The sequence below is a fragment of the Medicago sativa genome, chromosome 6 (assembly GCF_051527215.1).
Source record: "Medicago sativa cultivar Bolivia chromosome 6, Bolivia_mono, whole genome shotgun sequence".
NCBI classification, from domain to species: Eukaryota; Viridiplantae; Streptophyta; class Magnoliopsida; order Fabales; family Fabaceae; genus Medicago; species Medicago sativa.
Genome location: NC_140754.1, coordinates 60,033,426 through 60,043,705, shown reverse-complemented (window position 1 = coordinate 60,043,705; position 10,280 = coordinate 60,033,426). Strand labels below are relative to the sequence as shown.

General features: G+C 37.3%; 2 long non-coding RNA genes across 2 annotated transcripts; both read left to right on the top strand.

Annotated features, from left to right (window-relative positions):
* The first annotated feature begins 1,539 nt into the window (after positions 1–1,539).
* LOC146916015 (uncharacterized) lies at positions 1,540–3,842 on the top strand. Its single transcript, XR_015013656.1, has 2 exons — positions 1,540–1,999; positions 3,675–3,842. It is a non-coding gene; the product is annotated as an uncharacterized LOC146916015 (long non-coding RNA).
* Positions 3,843–6,016: 2,174 nt separating this feature from the next.
* Positions 6,017–9,698, top strand: LOC146916014 (uncharacterized). Its single transcript, XR_015013655.1, has 2 exons — positions 6,017–7,855; positions 9,531–9,698. It is a non-coding gene; the product is annotated as an uncharacterized LOC146916014 (long non-coding RNA).
* Positions 9,699–10,280: the final 582 nt, after the last annotated feature.

The following is a 10,280-nucleotide window of genomic DNA, read 5'->3' as shown; positions in this document are numbered from 1 at the left end:
CATGTTGTTGCATCATTGATCCACAAATTTAATCATCGGGGAGATTGATGCAAAGAGGCATCTTGAAGTTTGAAGATTCATGTATATCAGTTTTTACAACTTCTTTCCTCTTCATAGTAACCTCGTTGTTGTTGTTGTTGCTGTTGTTGTTTTTGTTTTTGTAGTTGTTCTCTCGATGATGCTTTGTAATTGTGTTCTGACCCTTGTGAACCTTTATGTGTCATCCTAAGGCACGTGAAGAAGAAAACACTCTCTGGCAAATCTTGCATAAAAAAGTGTTTAAAGTCCCAAAAAAACTCATGTTCTTGCATATTCGACCCACAAATTGAATCATCGGTAAGATTAATGTAAAGAGGCATTTTTCCGTTTAAAATTTGATGTTGTTTAGATTTTACAACTTCATTCTCCTTTATTATCACACCCTTGTTGTTGTCAGCATAAATAAAAGCACCTAGTCGAGGCATACGCTCCTCATGAACATTAGACCATAGCGAAGACATGTCTCCCCTTTCTAAAGTAAATTCACGTTAATACAAAATATTCATAACATAATATTAAAATCATTAAAAATAAGTTGGTGAACATCTATAACTATTAATAAAGCGAAAACACCCTTTTAAATTAGAATTTTTCAATTTACACTACAAAACTGATCAACAGTTGCATTAACTTGTCTTATTTTATCTTGTAACTACTATGGTTTTTTGTTGTGTATTAGAAGGAGTGGTGCCTGAAATTCTGGCATACAGGTTTTAAAATGTTTTATCCGATGTTTCAACGTCAGACACACAGTAGGCAGATGTTCCGGTTAATGTTTGAACATCACGCAAATAAACAAATAAAACGCAGAAAAATAAATGACAAGAAAGTAAAGAACACAGTGAGTTTGTTGACCCAGTTCGGTGACAAACACACCTACTCCGAGGGCTACCAAGCCAGGAAGGAAATCCTCTAGTGTAGTCCTTATTCAAAAGCTCTCAGCAAACTCCTCGTTTACACTTTATGACCTAGGACCTACCCGTCTAGACATCTGAGATCCCATCTCACTATCCTATGGTCAGTCACATCCCCTGTGACCTATCAGACCTAAACACAAACACAAAGATGAAGTTACCTTCAAACAAAACAACTAAGACCTTGATTAAAAGCTTTGATGTAGCACAAAGAGTTTACAACTCAACAAACAGTCCTTAGCATGTATCAAGATGATACAAGAAAGGCTTACAACAAACCAGAACTAAACTTGCATCAACAAGATATAAGAGTAGAACACACAACGACTCAAAACCCTAAGAACTAAACTTTTTAGAATGACGGCTTGAATGATCAATTAGGTCTTGAAGTCTTGTTTATATACTGAAGCAGCTTGGGCTAAATACTTAGTTGGGCTTCAGCACAAATTGCAGATCGATCTGATCTGCAAAACAGAATCAGAGACAGATATGGAAAGTCCTATAATGTAGGAATATCTTTAGGAACGTCCAAAACAGCTTCTAATATTTCCTAAAATATAATCACATCTTTAGGAATATTTGTAATATCCCGCTCGTCAGCTAATGGAATTATTAGTCAAATGTATCAGAGGTTAAGTAATGAGGAATGTTAAGTATGACGGAGGATATTATTATGTAATATCACTCAAGTATGGACTTATGTATCAGTGTCAGGTAAACACGACTGAGACGAAGGGCATTTAAGTAATCTCGCACAAGGGAGTATATAAGCATGTTTGGACCTAAAATATTCATTTTCCCTTTCACTTTCTCTCTCTAGGTTTTGAGAAGAAAGTTTCTCCTCCTTCTCTCTACCATATGCGCCTCCCTCTTCTCTCTAAGACATCCAATCTTCCTTCAAAACATGGTTTAAGCATGGATTATGGTAGCTTATCAAGCAAGAAACAAGTGGAGGAAAGAATTAAACATGGTTTGGTGAAAAGGGGAAAGATCAAGAATGGATCAAAGCTAGGATTGATGCTTGCATATTGCAAAGAACATGTTAGGTGAGTTCCATAGATAGTTTACCACCCTTTGGGTTGTGTAATTTCATGTTTAAAGGATTGATTTATGTTTATGAGAGGATTAGGACCCTAATAGACTTTTGATAAATTCTTGTTGATTTGATGTTAAATTGCCATGTAATATGTTTATAAATGTATATATATGTTGCTGGATGTTTTGGTGCATTGCAGGAACCATTGGAATGAGTTTTGGGTCAAAAATTGGAAATTTGGTACCACAGACCCGAAGAGCTACGCTATTAGCGAAATCTACGCTAATAGCGAAATTCACAGGATGAGCCACGCCCCAGCTGAGCTATTAGCGCAGCTCTCTGGACTTGGCCAACTTGCTTTGGCCTGTTGGCCCAGTTCAAGGTCTGTGGTGCATTCCGAAGCTTTTCTTTCGATGTTTTACAACTATTTAACCCCAAAACAACATCTAGGCAATGCACATAACATCAAACGATTCTTGAAATGAAAATCATGGTAATCTTAACATGAATGACAAGAGTGAATCAAGAGAGTTTAAGCCGATATTGCTCGGGTAGTTATGAAATAAGAAAGGGCATGAATGTAGAGCCTCAACATAGTGTTGAGAACTAGAAAGATAGCAAGAATGATAAGGATGGCAAGTATAGGATATGAATCCCTAGAATGATAAGACGCGAATGATAATCTCTTCGCACATGAGCTAGAATGACTTAGCTAGTATGTAAGTTGTGGACTGATAAGTTATTTCTCTCCACCATGTTATGAACAAGTAAGAGTTTACCACTAATCGGTTCGATTAAGGTTCCGAGGTAAACAATCAAGTATGTACATGTTTAACGTATGAATACGACAGGACTATGACTTAATAAGTGTAGGTGGCATGTCTCTTGCTATCCACATCAGGGGGATACAAGGGGTTCTCATGATGAGAACGATTCAAGCCGTAAGGGACCCGCATGTCACCGAGTAAACAAGACGTAGGTGTTCGTGTCTCTTGTTATCCACACCAGGGGGATACGGGAGGTTCTCGACCTAAGGGGAACGGTTTAAGCCGCAAGGGACCCGCACGACACCGAGGGAGTCCGATGTACGTACATCGGTCATGTATGGGATTGATCTCGGGGTTACTCCACCCGGGACTATCCGTAAAATGAATCAAGATAATAATTGTTTGTTCAACGCTAACCAATATGAATGAACTTAGATACGAATATGTTTCTCACGATTATGATTATGTTACGAAATGCAAGAATGATTGCATGTATGATCAAGTTAAGAGCAAGAGCATTAGATGCTAAGACAAGTTATGTATAGAACAAGCTATGATCATGATACTGATGACGATCTTAGGTTTCCCCTAATCGTCCGGTTTAGAATCGTGCCATGATTATGTTATGTTTAGGCCTCGATACGTAGAGCGTATTCTCGGCAATGCGGTTTTAGATTCCCCCTCAACCGCCATGACATGTATAGGAAGTGAAGCCTATAACAAGTTAAGATAAGACTTTGACGGCTCTAGTATGCACTACCGTCTAAGTATGCAAGTCCCCACACACGTATAATCAACCGCCAGGTTGTAATGTAGACACGTGGTGACCGTAGGTTTCCCCTTGAGGTTGCCTATAGCCTAGGATTTAGGGGAACTCACTGAGACATTATGTCTCATCCCAATCCTTATTTGTTTCAGATAAGCAGGATGTTATGCAAGCTTGAAGTCGGATGGATGTTTTAGCAAGTGTGCGTTCGTGTCGCTGCAGGATGCTTGGGACTTTAAGGATGAAATTATATATATGGTTGAGATGTTTATGTTATTTATGTACGAACGCAATTTGTTGTATAATATTCATTCGAATGTAATTTAAGTTGTAAATTTTTATGTTGTATATTTTAATGTATCCAGTACTAATGTTAACGCACGTGCCAGACTTTCTAGATACGTCTGGTATGGGTGTTACAATTGGTATCAGAGCAGGTCGATTCAGATCGTGCCTTGGGTCATTAAATTACAACTAAAGTAGTGGGACCATTGGGTTCCGGGTAGATGTTCTATTTGTTGTTGTTAGTTGAGCCTGATCAACTCAATTTAACATTCGACGATTAGAATGGATGCCTGAGAGCTGAATAGGACCCAGGAGGAACGAAGTATGTGATGAAGAAGTTTGATCGTGTCAAAAGGTGGCCGGTGAACAAAGCAAGTAGAAGTGAGAATCCTCCGGGAATGAAAGGTATGTTAAGAAGGAATGTTCCGACAAGTTCGAGTATGAAGTTAATGATATTTCGTATACCCGTACGTGAAGAATTTGGAAATATCTAAGTATGATATGAAGTTTTGGTAAGAGTCGGTGCTAGAATGGAATGATATTCTGGAACGTAAGTATAAGGCTAAGAGTTAAGGAGAAGTCGACATGTGTTGATGGAATTAGTAAGCTCTCAGGGATTGAGATATGAGAACGGAAGATAAAGATTTATATGTTCAGTAAGAATAAGGTTCTAACAATGAATAAGTTAAGTCATTCATAGCGGACGAAGTTGAAGTTTTAAGTGGAAGTTTATGTTAAGTGCTAGGATAACAAGATATCGGTTTCTAATGTGCCGTGAATTGAATCGATTGATGTTAATGCTTGTCATGCAAAGGTTATAGAATTGTTTTAAGACGATCGAAAGGAATGATATGCATTGGGATACTTGAGGAAATAAGATTTTATGAAAAATATGATTTTCTGGAAAACTAATTTTTAGAAAATACGCCAATAGCGAAAATTGCGCTAATAGTGAAATTACTCCAGAGGATTTCGCTAATAGCGAACCTGGGGCGAAATTTTCAGTTTTTCTGAAACCTGTCATTTTGTCTCTAAGGTCAGTAGTAGCTATTGGAGGTTGTTTTCACAATCTTTTATGTAACAAACACTCGCTATAATATCAAGTATCGAATGCACATCACACCCTATGATTTCTAAGGAAGAAAATGCATGGACAAGTATTAACGGAATCAATCTGGTTTAAGGCAACATTAGAAGTTAATGTGGCAAGAGCTGACGAAGAACTTGGTTCAAAAGTTTTAAGGTTCCGGCATATGAATGGATAAAGTGGATGCACATGCATGAGATGAAAGGTAAGTGGTAAAGAATTATGTAAAGTCGCGAGATTTTCAGATTTAAGGAAATTATGAGTACCCCCGGATCTATGTTTTGCTTAATTGAATTGCTAAAGCCCGTTAAGAAATTGAATTCAAAAGTTACAAGATTTTAGAAAGGTGGACACATATGGGTGATTGGAGTTGATGTTTATAGATTTTTAAAATGGAATTTTTGTAGGTACCGGTTGTTACGACTCACGTAGAGTGGGCTAAACTCATCGGAACTAAGGTTGGATGACACAATTGTGTTGTCAACTTATTCCGTGATTTTAGAGTAACGGCTGGGGCCAAACTTGTTACGTTTTTACATAAAGAGAAACCGTCAACGCCAATGACCCGTGTGTTAAATTATGATGTTTTCTTAAAGAAAGAAATTAACGAGCAAGCATTAGTTTGATTATGCAAAACATAGTATGCGAGAATACAAGGATGCAATGAAGTATGATCAAGGAAAGTATGTATGAATTATGATAAGTCTACTATGAGAATTCAAGATTTCTCAGAAACAAGTTTGTGTATGATAAGTGTATGTCATGAGGTGAACTCAACCAGTGAGAATATAAGGTCTATTCCCAAGTAAAGTATTATGGTAATGTGACAAGTCTACTATGAGATTCAATCTTGCAAGGTATTGTGAGGTGCATGTCTATGGCAATGGTTGCCATATGAAAAGTTCAAGAAGATAAGGCTCATATGGGAAAATTAATGTGAAGTTTCAGTCGTCTCAAGGGATAAGATATGTGGATGTGACTTCATCTAAGTATAATAAGGAAGGTTAGAGACACAACAAATGAAGGATATGTACTATGATTAAGGAAGATGCATGTAAGAGTATGTGCTATGACAAGAGAAATACATGTAAGAGCGGAAGGATTCCTTTTTGTGACTCGAAGTAGAGATTGAATTATTAAAGTGTGAAACCGGTATTAAAGAAGAAATGTTATGCAGAATAAGATAGTAATATGTGATCGTAACCGGATCCGATGTTTTGAAACTTCAAGTTTATTGTTCTTAGAATGAGATAATGATATGAGGATCAAGGATCCTATAAGATATATGTTATGCATGGATGTGAGTCTCCAAGATATGTATGTAAGATAAGAAAGAATAAGAAAGAAGTTACTTTTGAAGTTCAAGAATTTCATTATGGATGGAGATATAAACCATGAGTTATGCACGAGGAAGTGCATACTCTCCTATGTCAAACTTGTTAAATGATCACGATACTTGCTACGAAGATTTCGAATTATGATTTATAACTTTTAAAGTTAAAATGGGTAGTAAGGGACTTTGGAACGATGATTATTTTAAAAATATGATTTCGTAATGTTTTCTTTTAAGTTATACAATTATTCGTTCCAAGGACCCAAATACCAAAGTTTAGAAAAAAAAAATTTCTTAATCAAGATGTAAGAACAAGTATCGTTATTATATCACAAGATGCGACACTTGAGAGTATGTAGGACACCATGTAAGGTAAGATTTGATGAAGTAAACAGCAGTTTTTCGAAAAAGTCTTATGAGACGCACAAGTGTATGTTAAGAGTACTCCAAATGCAAGAGGTTTAAGTCGAAAATTTTCAGAGCATGTAATTTACCAGATGGGTTGAGAAATATTATATGTAAAGGCGTAAATAATTTCACCTCTCTACGACAAGTTATATAAGTCATCCATGAATTTGAGTGCAATAAGAATGGTAATGAGATCGAAAGATTTCTTAAGACTCTGAAAAGAGACAAGAGATTCGTAGAATCGTCAAGATAAGTAATGTCGGAGTGAGGCAAATGTCTCAAGGTACAATAAGTAATTGATGTATGAATTATATGTTTACCCGTTAAGATTATGTATGCATGAAAAGATGTTTTAAAGTTACAAGTAAGCACTGCAGGGCAAACCTGGTTTCTGGTAGGATTCCAGTTAAAAGGCAAATCCTCAGTGTTCATGTTTATGACAAGATACCATTAGGGATGGTTTATGTTAAGCAAGTAAGATCCGAGTCTGAGACAATAAGTTTATGTGTAGCAAGGTAAGTGCTGAATCATAATATGCTAAGAAAACTCTAAGTTTGAGTGATATTAAGATCAAGAAGGCTAAGTTCAGTAACATGTGGATTAAGGAACAAGATGAAGACATGACACGATAAATTCTTTGGATATGTATAAAAGGAAAATGTTTGGCTCAGACCATAGATGTTAAGTTTTATCATGATGATTGGTAGTCGATCTCTAAATTTCGAGGACGAAATTTTTTTTAAGGGGGGTAGAATGTAATATCCCGCTCGTCAGCTAATGGAATTATTAGTCAAATGTATCAGAGGTTAAGTAATGAGGAATGTTAAGTATGACGGAGGATATTATTATGTAATATCACTCAAGTATGGACTTATGTATCAGTGTCAGGTAAACACGACTGAGACGAAGGGCATTTAAGTAATCTCGCACAAGGGAGTATATAAGCATGTTTGGACCTAAAATATTCATTTTCCCTTTCACTTTCTCTCTCTAGGTTTTGAGAAGAAAGTTTCTCCTCCTTCTCTCTACCATATGCGCCTCCCTCTTCTCTCTAAGACATCCAATCTTCCTTCAAAACATGGTTTAAGCATGGATTATGGTAGCTTATCAAGCAAGAAACAAGTGGAGGAAAGAATTAAACATGGTTTGGTGAAAAGGGGAAAGATCAAGAATGGATCAAAGCTAGGATTGATGCTTGCATATTGCAAAGAACATGTTAGGTGAGTTCCATAGATAGTTTACCACCCTTTGGGTTGTGTAATTTCATGTTTAAAGGATTGATTTATGTTTATGAGAGGATTAGGACCCTAATAGACTTTTGATAAATTCTTGTTGATTTGATGTTAAATTGCCATGTAATATGTTTATAAATGTATATATATGTTGCTGGATGTTTTGGTGCATTGCAGGAACCATTGGAATGAGTTTTGGGTCAAAAATTGGAAATTTGGTACCACAGACCCGAAGAGCTACGCTATTAGCGAAATCTACGCTAATAGCGAAATTCACAGGATGAGCCATGCCCCAGCTGAGCTATTAGCGCAGCTCTCTGGACTTGGCCAACTTGCTTTGGCCTGTTGGCCCAGTTCAAGGTCTGTGGTGCATTCCGAAGCTTTTCTTTCGATGTTTTACAACTATTTAACCCCAAAACAACATCTAGGCAATGCACATAACATCAAACGATTCTTGAAATGAAAATCATGGTAATCTTAACATGAATGACAAGAGTGAATCAAGAGAGTTTAAGCCGATATTGCTCGGGTAGTTATGAAATAAGAAAGGGCATGAATGTAGAGCCTCAACATAGTGTTGAGAACTAGAAAGATAGCAAGAATGATAAGGATGGCAAGTATAGGATATGAATCCCTAGAATGATAAGACGCGAATGATAATCTCTTCGCACATGAGCTAGAATGACTTAGCTAGTATGTAAGTTGTGGACTGATAAGTTATTTCTCTCCACCATGTTATGAACAAGTAAGAGTTTACCACTAATCGGTTCGATTAAGGTTCCGAGGTAAACAATCAAGTATGTACATGTTTAACGTATGAATACGACAGGACTATGACTTAATAAGTGTAGGTGGCATGTCTCTTGCTATCCACATCAGGGGGATACAAGGGGTTCTCATGATGAGAACGATTCAAGCCGTAAGGGACCCGCATGTCACCGAGTAAACAAGACGTAGGTGTTCGTGTCTCTTGTTATCCACACCAGGGGGATACGGGAGGTTCTCGACCTAAGGGGAACGGTTTAAGCCGCAAGGGACCCGCACGACACCGAGGGAGTCCGATGTACGTACATCGGTCATGTATGGGATTGATCTCGGGGTTACTCCACCCGGGACTATCCGTAAAATGAATCAAGATAATAATTGTTTGTTCAACGCTAACCAATATGAATGAACTTAGATACGAATATGTTTCTCACGATTATGATTATGTTACGAAATGCAAGAATGATTGCATGTATGATCAAGTTAAGAGCAAGAGCATTAGATGCTAAGACAAGTTATGTATAGAACAAGCTATGATCATGATACTGATGACGATCTTAGGTTTCCCCTAATCGTCCGGTTTAGAATCGTGCCATGATTATGTTATGTTTAGGCCTCGATACGTAGAGCGTATTCTCGGCAATGCGGTTTTAGATTCCCCCTCAACCGCCATGACATGTATAGGAAGTGAAGCCTATAACAAGTTAAGATAAGACTTTGACGGCTCTAGTATGCACTACCGTCTAAGTATGCAAGTCCCCACACACGTATAATCAACCGCCAGGTTGTAATGTAGACACGTGGTGACCGTAGGTTTCCCCTTGAGGTTGCCTATAGCCTAGGATTTAGGGGAACTCACTGAGACATTATGTCTCATCCCAATCCTTATTTGTTTCAGATAAGCAGGATGTTATGCAAGCTTGAAGTCGGATGGATGTTTTAGCAAGTGTGCGTTCGTGTCGCTGCAGGATGCTTGGGACTTTAAGGATGAAATTATATATATGGTTGAGATGTTTATGTTATTTATGTACGAACGCAATTTGTTGTATAATATTCATTCGAATGTAATTTAAGTTGTAAATTTTTATGTTGTATATTTTAATGTATCCAGTACTAATGTTAACGCACGTGCCAGACTTTCTAGATACGTCTGGTATGGGTGTTACAATATTCCACAACTGATTATGTACAGATATGCATGTTGCTTGGTCATCAAGTTAAGGAAAAGTTGTTTCCTTTTAAAGATAAGGTGCGCGTACAAATAGACATATACTTAGGCACACTAAACCATGCCAGGATGTTGAAACATTCTGTTCAACATCACATATGGATGCGTAAACCATGTTGGAACATAGTACCCAACTAGACAATTAATGGATATTTGTTTTAGCAATAATGCAGCCAATATAAATACCCAACAATTTCCCCCTTTGGCAAATTTTTGGCTAAAACAAATTAAGGCCAAATGCAAAGAAAACTGAGGGATACAGAATACTATTTCTCTGAGTAGCATGAACACATACCTATGAAGAAAGAGCTAGCACACAGAATCTAAAGGGATACCTTAGATACACTTCCTCATGTCATGACGAACACATATTCAAGAAGAAGAAGCAGCAGACAGTATCACTAAAGACATAGCAAACGT